The sequence below is a fragment of the Peromyscus eremicus genome, unplaced genomic scaffold (genome assembly GCF_949786415.1).
Source record: "Peromyscus eremicus unplaced genomic scaffold, PerEre_H2_v1 PerEre#2#chrX_unloc_2, whole genome shotgun sequence".
In the NCBI taxonomy this organism is placed as follows: domain Eukaryota; kingdom Metazoa; phylum Chordata; class Mammalia; order Rodentia; family Cricetidae; genus Peromyscus; species Peromyscus eremicus.
In genome coordinates, this window is record NW_026734289.1 from 3,773,077 (window position 1) to 3,785,938 (window position 12,862).

The 12,862-nt window shown below is 40.5% G+C and overlaps 1 long non-coding RNA gene across 1 annotated transcript; it reads left to right on the forward strand.

Annotated features, from left to right (window-relative positions):
* The first annotated feature begins 382 nt into the window (after window positions 1–382).
* On the forward strand, window positions 383–11,719 carry LOC131901109 (uncharacterized). The gene is made up of 4 exons (XR_009376362.1): window positions 383–597; window positions 3,161–3,211; window positions 3,449–3,518; window positions 11,339–11,719. It is a non-coding gene; the product is annotated as an uncharacterized LOC131901109 (long non-coding RNA).
* The last annotated feature ends 1,143 nt before the right edge of the window (window positions 11,720–12,862 follow it).

The window sequence follows — 12,862 nt, forward strand, 5'->3', positions numbered from 1 at the left end:
GAATTTCAAGAAGCATGACAAGGAGGGAAGTTCTGTTGGTTCCCAGAGACTCCAGCATTCTGTTCCCCATTACTGGAAGATTCAGCACAAGCCCACTTCTTCCAGGAAGATTCCATTTTCTTGCACAGAACTCATTACATGATTCTCTTGACCATTTCTTTCTTGACGTTTTACATTGAGGTTGAAGGTCAGCTTTCTTCAGTCACTCTCTGGTTTCTCTAACATCTCCATTCTCTTTCAGAATTAGACTCTTCAGTATGCCATCATGTTCATCAGTAACTGGTGAAGGCACTGAATAAACTTCCCAAGTACAGTGGGTGTTGCCACAACATAGTGACATCACAGAGCTCTCCAGGATACATTAGAATGTCTAGGGAAGAGCTGCAGATGTCATGGGAACTGAGATTGCTAAGAACTTTCCTTACACTAGATGACAAGTTGTCTTTTGCAGGAGCCTCTGCTGGGATACAAGAGAAGCCCTTCAGCATCCCCTTCATCCAAAGCCAGAGATCTCTCCCTTATTGATTGAACATCCTTCAGTTCTTTCCCTGTGTAGAACTGAATGTCTATCTCCTACTGAAATTTCATGTACACAAGGTAATAATATCATAGAAATTCATATATGCTAAAGTGCATCATAAGTACCTGCAACTCAGGTGACTGGCCACACTTATGGAAACTCATGAACTGTGGACTGGTGGCTGTGGAGCCCCCATGAGACTGAACTAGGTCCTCTGGAAACAGAAGATGGTTGTTTGGCTCGAACTGTTTGAGAGGCACCCAGACAGGGGATAGGGATCTATACGAAGTCAATGGGCAGGCTTCTGGAACCCATTGCCTGTCGTGACACCTTGAACAGCCTTGGTTTAATGTGGAGGGGGTTGGACCTGCCTAGGCTCAGTGTTCTGGACTCTGCTGACTGCACATGGGAGACCTCGATTTGGGGGATGTGGGGATGTGCAGTGGCTTGGGAGAGAGGGATGGGGGTGGGTAGAGGGAGGAAGGGGGCTCTGTGGACAGTATGTGGGGTGAGGAGAAAATTTCTTAATAATGAAAAATGAAAAAAAACAATACAAATAAGATGTAAAATTAAAAAAAAAAGTACCTACATCTCCTTATCTCCTTAGCCACAAGACATTATAGACTTAATGCTGACTGAGAAGGACACTTGTTAAACAACTTCTTGGTAAAGAGTCTACAGGAAACAGCTAGGCAGAGTTATGCTAGAGGAAGAGGCTGATACAGTCTAGGAACAAGTACCCATAGGAGCGTGATATGGTCATGGAGCCCAGTGTGACTAAAATCTGTGTCATCAGCATGTGTGTAGTGGGTGTTGTACTCTCTGTTCAGTAGCTCAAAGTGGTCTGCTATTACTAGGTAGTAAAGATGGTCAGATAGCTGGAGTCTTCCACACAGAACATGAGTTTCCCTTAGAGCAAAGGATATTCAGGAAATTCCTTTGCAAGCACCTTCATAGTTAACAACATAGACACTCGGGTTCCACTGGACACTCTAGATCAATGGCTATTTTTTTTCCAATTCTCTGACCCTTTAAATCTTTAAATAGCATGAACAGTAGTTCCTCGTGTTGTGGTGAGACCTAAACATAACTGTTTCGTTGTTTCTTAACTTTAATTTTGCTACTGTTTTTTTAAATTTTTATTTATTTATTATGTATACAGTATTCTGTATGCACATATCCCTGCAGGCCAGAAGAGGGCACTGGATATCATTACAGATGGTTGTGAGCCACCATGTGGTTGCTGGGAATTGAACTCAGGATCTTTGGAAGAGCAAGCCGTGCTTTTAACCTCTGAGCCATCTCTCCAGCCCTAATTTTGCTACTGTTTTGAATTGTAATTCAAATATTTGATGTGCAGTATATCTGATATGTGACCCTAAATGGGGTGGTGACCCACACAGGCTGAGGAACACAGCTCTGAATGCAGGCAGAAATCTCAAATCCTGGCAGTGATGGTGGGGCAGTGTGATTCTTAGTTTTTATTATCAGACTGAATCAAACTAGTCACCTGGGAAAAGGGACCCTCAATGAGGAATTATATAGATCAGATTTTTCTTTGAACTTGTCTCTGTGGGATTTTATTAATTGTTAATTGAGATAAGACTCCCTAAAATGGGCATTGTCTGCACACTATACTGTGTAAGTATGAAGAAGCTAGATCATAAGCATAAGCAAACAGGCAGCATGGGTACATTTGTTTATCTCTGCTCTTGGCTGTGGATGTGATATGATCTACCTTGAGTTTTCCTGCCTGGCCCACAGTCAGGACAAATCTCTCTCACCTGCCAGTCCCACAGCTGCTCAGACCCGATCAAGTAAACATAGAGACTTGTATTGCTTACAAACTGTATAGCCGTGGCAGGCTTCTTGCTAACTTTTCTTACAGCTTAAATTAATCCATTTCCATTAATCTATACCCTGCCACATAGCTCGTGGCTTACCAGCATCTTCACATGCTGTTTGTCATCGTGGTGGCTGGCAGTGTCTCTCTGACTCAGCCTTCCACTTCCCAGCTTTATTCTCCTCCTTGTCCCACCTATACTTCCTGCCTGGCCACTGGCCAATCAGTGATTTATTTATTGACCAATCAGGAACACATTTGACATACAGACCATCTCACAGCACTACGATTAGCTGAGTTCCTATCCTGATTTTCCCAAAATGGAACTATTACCTGGAATTGTGGGCTATGATCAATTTTTCCCATTCGAAGTTGCTCTGCCTGATAACTCAGTGTAACAAAGATATTAAGAAAGCACTATATGACAGAGGGGTTTTCACAAGTCAGTGAGATATGTGTTTCATGAAATGCTGAACAGCACCTTATCTGTCTCAGAAGAAGAGATTCTACTTCCTCCTGTACCCAACCTGTGTTTCCCTGTCACAGTTTTACAAAGACCCAGAGACACCCAAAGACTCACAAACCACTTCATCCTGTCACTAAGTGTCCCCTGATATTGTCTTGCCATAACAAGTACCATGCTAAATTCTTCTAGTATGTTATATACAAGCTTCACTTCAATGAATGTATTTTTCCTTGAATTTCCTGACCATTGGAATTTTCAGATATGGGGAACTGGGTCTGAATTCACTGCCTTGACAATGAATTTCAATCTTATGCTATGTCCTTCCTTGAAGGTCAGAAGAGGCTCCTTAAAGCTGAGAGCAATGTAGCACCATAAATTCCAGGTAAGTGGGGGTGTAAGTAATGACTGGCAATGTGTCCACTAGTTACCTTATGTTGGAGATTAACTCCAGGGCTGATGTATGTAGATCCCTGTAAAAACTTGTCGGTATCACTCTAACTTCTGTGCCTCTTCAAGAAGGTTTCTGTAAACGGATCTTTGATAAATTTCTTCCTTTCAAAGTAAATAGACCTTATCAGATGTGGAAAGTCACTTTGATTTTTTTTTCTTCTCCTCCTAGGACATGAAACAGGCCCTTTTGAGCTACATGAAAGGTTATCCAAGGAGAATAAGGTCTGAAATAGCCACAGGTAAGGCTTTAGAATGCAGGTCTGAGGAACAGAGTGCAAAACAAGGGCAGGACAGCAGGCACACCCAGGAAATTCTTGGTTATGTCTTTGGCAGTTTAGCCTCTCAGCATGCCAGTTTCTTCTACCTAGAGAAAGATGGGTTGAGATACACCATGGAGATGGGTGCTGTCACAAGGCATGAATTACAAAATCACTTCCTTCATCAGTGGGACTTTGTTTTTTTTCATGTTTCTTTTTGTGTGTGGAGTTACAAGATAGCATTTATGTGACCTAAGCTGCACATCTATTTCTGGAGAACATCTTTTTCTGGGAACAAAGGAATCAGATATTAAACTTGCAAAAATGCTGAAAATGATACTTTAGAGCAGAGAATCACTTCACTTGGTTGAAAAAAAATAACACTTCTTTTCATGACCACTACCAAATATTGTCCTTGGCTCCTGTCCTTTGCCATTTGGAAAGACTCACCAGCTAGCTATTCTTTATTGATTAGCCACTTTCAGATGCTAAAAGTAAAGAAGATGGAGAGGGAAGGTAGAAATCAACATGTTTGATCCTAAATATAGAGTTGTGTTTGCCTGTTCCAATCTCAGAATTCTAATCCTTATCTGGCTAATCTAATAACAAATAAATGCCACCTGTGCCCATTGTTGTATTTTAATAAAAGCACATAAACGATTTTGGTGACTTACTATAACTCATGTATTATATATTGAGTACAGCTATTAATATTTTCTTCTCTGTCTTGCTATTCTTATTTGAAACATTTGTTTGTTTGAGTGGAAGTGAACCGCCCCAATTTAAATTTTTAAATAAACTACTGTAACAGAATATGTTTGGGAGTTGTAAAAGTTTTTCCACTGGAAAAAAAATCAGAATTTAAGAGGATCCTGTTACATGCTGGGGGCAGACATCAGAGTCAGCAAAGCTTGCAAAACAGATTTTTTTCTTTTAGCACTTTGATGGAAGAAGCACTTCATTTTCTTTAATTTTACAATTAATTTAATTTTACCTATCAGCCATGTATTCCCCTGTCCTCCCTTCTATGGGCCCCCCCTCGCTCTCTTCCCAATCCACCCCCCATCCCCATCTGCTCCAGTGCAAGGACTCCCCCGGGGATTCAGCTCAGCCTGGTAGATTCAGTTGAGGCAGGTCCAGTCCCCTCCTCCCTTCACCCAGACTGAGCAAAGAGTCCAAGCATAGGCTCTGGGCTCCAAAAAAACCAGCTCATGCACTAAGGACAGGTTCTGGTCCCACTTCCTGGGGGCCTCCTAAATAGTTCAAGCTAATCAACTGTCTCATTTATCCAGAGAGCCTGATCCAGTTGGGGGCTCCTCAGCTATTGGTTCATAGTTCATGTGTTTCCACTAGTTTGGCTATTTGTCCCTGTGCTTTTTCCAATGATGGTCTCAATATCTCTTGCTCATACAATCCCTCTTCTCTCTTGCTGATTGGACTCCTGGAGCTCCACCTGGGGCCTGGCCATGGATGTCTGCATCCACTTCCATCAGTCATTGGAGGAGAGTTCTAGCATGACAGTTAGGGTGTTTAGCCATCTGATCACCTCAGAAGGTCAGTTTGGGCTTTCTCTTGACCATTTCCAGCAGTTTATTGTGGAGGTATCTTTGTTGATTTCTGGGGATGTCTCTAGCACTTTTCTTCTTCCTATTCCCATGGGGTCTCCATTTATCTTGATCTTTTTTTCCTTGTTCTCCCTCTCTGTTCCTGATCCAGCTGGGACCTCCTGCTCCCCTAAGCTTTCTTTCTCCCGACACTTGCCCTTCATTAACTCCCCTCACGTTCACTTTGCTCATGTAGACCTCATTCATTTCTCTGTTTTTGGGTGATCCTTGTGTCTTTCTTAGGGTCCTATTTTCTAGGTAGCCTCCCTGGAGTTGTGAGTAGCACTCTAGTCATCCTTTGTTTTACATCTATTATCCTTCTATGAGTGAATACATACCCAGTTTGTCTTTCTGAGTATGGGTTACCTCACTCAGGGTGATTATTTTTCTAAATCCATCCATTTGCCTGCAAACCTCATGATGTCATTGTTTTACTCTCTTGAGTAGTACTCCATTATGTATATGTACCACATTTTATTTATCCATTCTTCAGTTGAAGGGCATCTAGGTTGTTTCCAGGTTCTGGCTATTACAAATAATAATGCTATGAACATAGCTGAGCATGTGCCCTTGTGGTATGATTGAGCATTCCTTGGGTATATGCCCAAGAGTTATATAGCTGTGTTTGGGGGAGATTGATTCCCAATTTTCTAAGAAATCGCCATATTCATATATAAAATTCATACTTTAAGGAAAGTTTAAAGAATCAAAATAGCATCAAAGTATTATGAGAACAGTGGCAACAGAATCGTCCCTTAATTTTGGCTTTCTTCTGCCCCATATCAGTTGATTCTTCTGACATGATACAGAGATTATGCATTTTCTTTTTAACAACATGCTTGGCTTTAAAGAAGGAGAGAGTCATTATCTAACTCCAAAGCCAGCTTTAATTTTTAATTGATCTGGGACTACATAAACACCATTTGTGATAAGTGTTTGTAGAGAAGAGCAAAAACAAACATTTAGGAAGACTTATGAATTTTATGTGTGATGTAATACCAATAGGCCAAGTTACTTTCAATTGGATGGTCATGCTGGTTGAGAAACTATCACTTCTTCTAATTAAGAGGTCTGTCTTGTTCAAATTGAAATTTTATCAATTTTTTTTTCTGGAGCTGAGGATCAAACCCAGGGCCTTGTGCATGCTAGGCAAGCACTCTACCACTGAGCTAAATCCCTGATCACATAATTTTTTTTTGTTTTTTTTCGAGACAGGGTTTCTGTGTGTGGCTTTATGCCCTTCCTGGATCTCGCTCTGTAAACCTGGCTGGCCTTGAACTCACAAAGATCCGCCTGGCTCTGCCTCCTGAGTGCTGGGATTAAAGGCGTGCGCCGCCGCCGCCACCGCCGCCGCCGCCGCCGCCGCCACTACCACCACCACCACTGCCCAGCCCTTTATCAATTTTGATGGTATTTATAGCTTACCTTCTCTGATAGAAACAAAAGCAAAACCTCATCCCCAACGTAACACATATCCTGGTTTCCATTCTGAGGTCAGCACATCCTTAAAATATACAGGCTGATTTAACTCTGTAGTTTTTTTTTTTAATGTCCAATGTCTCTCCGCAGTTATTATTCCTTTCTCATTAGCATTGAGAAAATACAAAGTTAATAAAGCATTATGTAATCTATTTCTGGGGGATTTTTTTGCTCCTTTTTGTTTATTTAGCATACCCTTTAGAGTTCAATTTGATGTTTCTATGACTGTTTCTCCTGTAGCATTTCATGGTAGACCTGTAATATGTTTTATATTGTAATAAGCAAAAAACTGTTTCATTTTACCAAAGACATAGGCTAGATATTGTTAGGTTTAACATATATAGGTATACCCATGATGGCCATAACTTCTAGCAACTTCTGGAATACAGAATCAACCTTTTTGAAACTCAGAGCAGTTGCTCATGGAAATCCTGAGTAGGTATCAATGGTGTGGTGCACATGTTTCAATTTTCCAAATTCTACAAAATGAAATGCATCCATCTGCCAGATTTCATTCCTCTGAGTGCCCTTTGGGTTACATCCTTTGGGTAGTGGAGTCTGATTGTAAAATGAACAAGTAGGATATTTCCATATAATTTCCTTAGCTTGTTTCCAGGTTATGGAAAATTCCTTTTTTAAAACCTCACTATTGACATGATTTTTTTATGAAACTCTGAGGCCTCCTGTACATTTCTTATCAATAGTTGATCAATCTCCTCATTTTCTTCTGCTAAAGGGCCTGACAGACTCATATGGTATTGGATGTGAGTTATATATAAGGGATACTTCCTGTTTCTGATTATATCTTGTAAATGAATAAATAACAAAGTTAATTCTGTCTCATCAGGGATAAATTCTGCAGTTTCAATATGTAGAACCACTTTTTCTGCATACTGAGATTCAGTAACTATTTCGAGAGGTTCTGAAGAGAGGAAGTAATAAGGCAGGGTGCATAGAGAAGCTAACTCTCTCTTTTGGCAGAGGATTTCATAGGGCTAAGATGTAGTAGCTTGCTTTCTACCTCTCTAATCTTTCAGCTTTTACCCCAATATCTGGCTCTTCGTTTTTATTAATAAAACTTTTTAAGATCTGTGTTGCAGGGAAGTGGCTTAACTGCTCCTTGAACCCAAAGAACCTTCATATAAAGAAGTCTGTAACAATGTAATATGCTTTGCAGATGCTCCCTTGTCTACTGCTCAACTGTATATAAGCACTGGGTAGAATAAACTGGATACAACAGTATTCAGTGATAGTCCTCCCAAATCTAGCCTGTGTTTCTTGTATGTCTCTGTTTTTTCTGTCTTTTCTTAATCCACACTCTCCTATTCTTTGGCTCCTTGAACCCAAAGAACCTTCAGATAAAGAAGTCTGTAACAATGTAATATGCTTTGCAGATGCTCCCTTGTCTACTGCTCAACTGTATATAAGCACTGGGTAGAATAAACTGGATACAACAGTATTCAGTGATAGTCCTCCCAAATCTAGCCTGTGTTTCTTGTATGTCTCTGTTTTTTCTGTCTTTTCTTAATCCACACTCTCCTATTCAGTCCTCCCAGATCTATCCTGTGTTTCTTGTATGTCTCTGTTTTTTCTGTCTTTTCTTAATCCACACTCTCCTATTGTTTGACAGGTTGGATGGTCCTGACAAGGGTCTGAGAAATATAAAGGTCTGATGACATAAAGGCTTGCATTATATGGGTCTAAAAGTTCCAAATAAGGTCATAAATTTTAACTTCTGTTCCTAGTTTATATCTGTCTCCACAGGTTTGCACTTTGCTGACAGACACATCCAAGCATCAATTGTTAATGACAACCTGCTCCACATGAGTATGAGCCCTGAACTTCATGAAAGCTGATATAAACTAATCCAACTGATGCAAATGCTGTTTCTTCAGCTGTTCAATGAACCAGAAGTTTCTAAATTGCCTCCTTACCTTTGACTAACATTCTAGCCTTCCAAGGCCCTTACAATAATGTGCCAGTGTCAGCAGGAAGTAATTATATGAGCCAATACATTGCCCTTGTTCAACCTCTCCCCTTGGAATGTTACAGCTAAAGGTAATTTCTTGTCATATGGAACCTGAGATAAAGTAATTATTGATCTTCACCTTTAATCCTGGCACTCAGGAGGCAGAGCCAGGCAGATTTCTGTGAGTTCAAGGACAGCCTGATATACAGAGCAATATTCAAGACAGGCACAAAAACTAAAAAGAGAAACCGTCTTTAAAAACCAATAATAATAATAATAATAATAATAATAATAATAATAATAATAACTGATGCTCATTCTCATTTCCAAGTTCCTTCTCGATAAGGAAGTCTGTCAACCATCAAAGGCTTTTGGCCCTTCTGCTTCTGTTAATTGCTGTTGGCTCTTGTATCACTGATGCCTTAACTCAATGATAATTCCTGTCTGGGTACCACTAAACTGATGATGCTAAAGTGCCATTGTCAGCCCTTGGACCAAACCCACGACAAGCTTGCAGATTACCACAACCAAATAAGGGGAGGCTCATTTTGCCACTGGTAATGGGAAAATGGTCTCTGTTTAGAACAATGTCTGCATGGCTATTCCCAACTCTGCAAGTTCACTTAGATGCCAATGGGACCCAGCTTTCTTATCCCACTAGAAGATACCTGATGAGCTATACTTCTGGCTTAAACCCCCTATGTTAATGTTAAGATTTTAAATCACACAAAAGACTCTTGCATCCTGGTCCAATGAGTCTCCATGATAGTCTCCTACCCTGATGATGAATTTTTTTTTACCAATTAGAAACATCTCCAAGATTTGAGTTCATGCACTACTCATGGGGGGAATCAGAGGAGCAAGAAGAGGCTCAAACAGGCTGATCAATCTCCTCTCACAGATGAGACCTCAATTTCAGTTTCCTGAGCCTGGGCAGGCAGTTTCTGATGAGAAGTCATAAACAAAGGACAATTAATTACGATAATGAGGCACAGGGACACTTGTATCTGAAATTCAGTTTCTCGAACTCCAGATTTCAGGTTTTGGATTAAGGTTGCTCAGCCTGTATTATGTTTCCATTTCTCCCAGAAGCTGCCTCATAGGGACCCATGTTTGGCTGCCACCAAACCTACCCAGTGGTTTTTCAAATTGCCACAACATTTCCCATTTCCCTCAGGTACACTGGGGCAGTCCTCTTGGTCAGGTGCTCCAGTTTCTCCTCTAATTTCAATCGCCACATCAGTTGATTGTGGGCATTGCCCTCTACCCATTGCTTGTCGTGTGTGTGTGTGTGTGTGTGTGTGTGTGTGTGTGTGTGTGTGTGTGTGTGTTGTGTGTGTGACACAGGTGTGACCATGCCAGATTGTATAACCCTATGTGCAAACATGGATACCAGAGAGAAATAACATGTATCTTCATTTTGTGACAGGGTTTCACTGAACCATATGCTCTCAGGATACTTTTATGTCCTTCATCCCTTGCTGGGGTTAGAGGCTTCCACGACATTCCAGGATTTGTTTTTATGTAGGTGCTGAGGATTCACACTCAGGTCCTTAGGATTGCAGAGTGACTGCTCAAACCCTCCGAGTGTCTTCACAGCTCCACTTATTGGTCATTATATTCTCATATCATTGCTGCCCTTTCTGTTCAAATATTTTCTAAGTTGGACATTTTCTCACTACTGTCTGAGGGTTTATTTACAGCCATTTGCCAGCAGCTGCAACCGGCAGTTGTTTCTTGATGAGCAGAATTTCTTGATTTGCTTTCAAAAAGACAAATATTCCATTATGCAGTTTTCTTTTTCTTTTCCAGACAGGGTCTCTCAACATAGTCTTTACAGGCCTGGAACTCAGAGGTCCATCTGCTTCTTTCTGCCTGAAGGCTGGGATTAAGGTCTTGGGCTACCATATTCAACCCTGCTTGTTGGTCATGGGTGTTCACAGGCCTGTGGAGATGTAACCCAGGCCATCCATATTCCATGTGAGAGTGCAGAACCTTCCCATGGTTTGACTCTGTGAAATCATGAGTCAGTGTCAAGGGTGTGCTGATGTTGAGCGTCATCGAGGCCCTGAACACTATGTCCTGCCTTACCATATTGCTATTCTCCAGTTTCCTATAGGGCTTCATGCATGATATTTAGGTGTGGTTTCTGGTTACAAAACATGGTATTTTCACTCTGAAATTATTAAGGATATGCTTTGGAAACATTTATTTTTATGGATTTAATTTTTGGTTTGGTTTGGTTTTTTTTTCAAGACAGAGTATCTGTATGTATCCCTGACTGTCCTGGAACTTGGACTGTAGACCAGGCCGCAAACTCAGAGATCTGTCTGCCTCTTCCTCCTGAGCTGGAATTAAAAGCATGTGCAACCATCACCTTGCTGAACCATTTTAATTAGCATTGATTGTGCAAATACTGAGTTTTGTGGTGACATTTTAAGACATGACATTTTTATTTTATTAGGGACAGGGTTCAAGTCAAAATGTCCATAGAGCTGTCAGAGGACAACTTATGGAAATTGGTTCTCACCCTCCACCACACTGGTCCTGCAGATGCAGGATTGGGGGCCAAGCACCTTTACCCACATACTGAGCCATCTCACTAGCTCAAATTTTTGTTTTTACCTTTTCATGATAAAGTTGAATATAGGATGCACACATGCTAGTAAAACTCTCATTCAGCCAACCCTCTATTTTTTTGAGAATGCTTCATGGTGACAGTTTCCTTTCTTTCTTTGCTTCTCCAACAGAAGCAGTCTGTCACACGATCCATTCAACTCCCAGAAGATCTGACAGCTCAGACATCCTGCTCCTCCTGCATGAAAGGCAAAGTACCTCTACTCACCATGGCATTGCTGATGGTCTACCTCATGGTTCCATATATCTTAATTAGAGGAGAACCCTGGAAAAAACTCATAATCTACCTCTCACTGGTGCTCCTGATTGCTAGGCTTGCCCAAAGTTGCTAATAGCTTGTCTGCAACAGGGCTTCAGGACAGTAGCAGCTCCTCTACTAGATGAGCAGAGATCAAATGACCAAGGCAGCACAGGGCTTCACAGCTCTGGATTCTACCCTAGGGAGAGACAGGGCTCTAGTCTGGGAAATATGTATTTTAGTAGAAACTATTCCAGTCTCTCAGAGCACTTTCTGTTCCTCTTCCAAGAGGTGTGCGTTTTATTACACAGTCACTGGCTAGTGCAGGCTACCATTTCTTTCATAGCTCAGAAATTCTGTAGCCAAACCTAAGTCATATAAAACAAGAACTGCTGTTAAAGAAAAAGGAGATCACGAATTAAAAAACAATGAAGTGTCTATGGAATGGCTTAGAAGTAGAAAAGCAATAATGCAAATGATATAATATAATCCCCAAAAATTATTTTAAAAAATTGAAACAAGCTACATGGCCATGTGCTTCAGAGACTAGGGGTTTGTGTTAGAGCACAATATGTATTAGTCACGCATTTTCTCTCAGGTTGTTCATCTTAAACTTGTAAAATAATTGTACTTTAGGCAGGGCTACACCATATTATCCAGTTCTATTTTGGTCAAACTAGTGTAAGTACGGTAGTTTGGTTTTGTGATAAGTTCAGTTCTTTATCCAGATTCTTGATTTCCTGTTCTGTGGATGCAAATGGCCAGTCAGAACAATTAATAATCATCTAAAATACATAAAATTGATCACCTCACTACTTATTTCTAATGTGAGCTACAGTCAAAGGCAAAGACCTTTGATGCTTCTTCTAGCCCATCCCTTTCTGTAAGGACAGTACACCTGTTTTAAATTTGGTCAGTGAACTCAATTCTTACACAGGTCCCTTTTCATATGGAAGTTTGCAATACAATCAAGAGATGTTGGAGGACACTCATTTACCAGTCTATTTTTACTTCACAATGACCAGTTAGGTCTAGTCTTGAAGCAGTTTGCAGAACTTTCTTTCCCACACTTGGCAGCAGAAGCAGAATTAGATGTTCGAAGCAATTCTCAACTGCATAGTATGAGGCAAGCCAAAGTAACAAGAGACATTGCTCTAAACAGAAATAACTCACTTGAGAAAAATGGAAAGAAATTATTAATGACCTGAAAAAAATGGGGAATAGAAGAAAATAAGAGATTAGAGCAGAGATGCATTAAACAAAATCAAATTTTAACAGTGAAACAAATAATTGTCTTTTTAAAAAATAAACAGAATTGAAAAAAACACAAGGCTCTACTGACTTTCAAAAAGAGAACACAGTTCTCTGGTAGAGGGAATGGTATTAATAAGATATCATA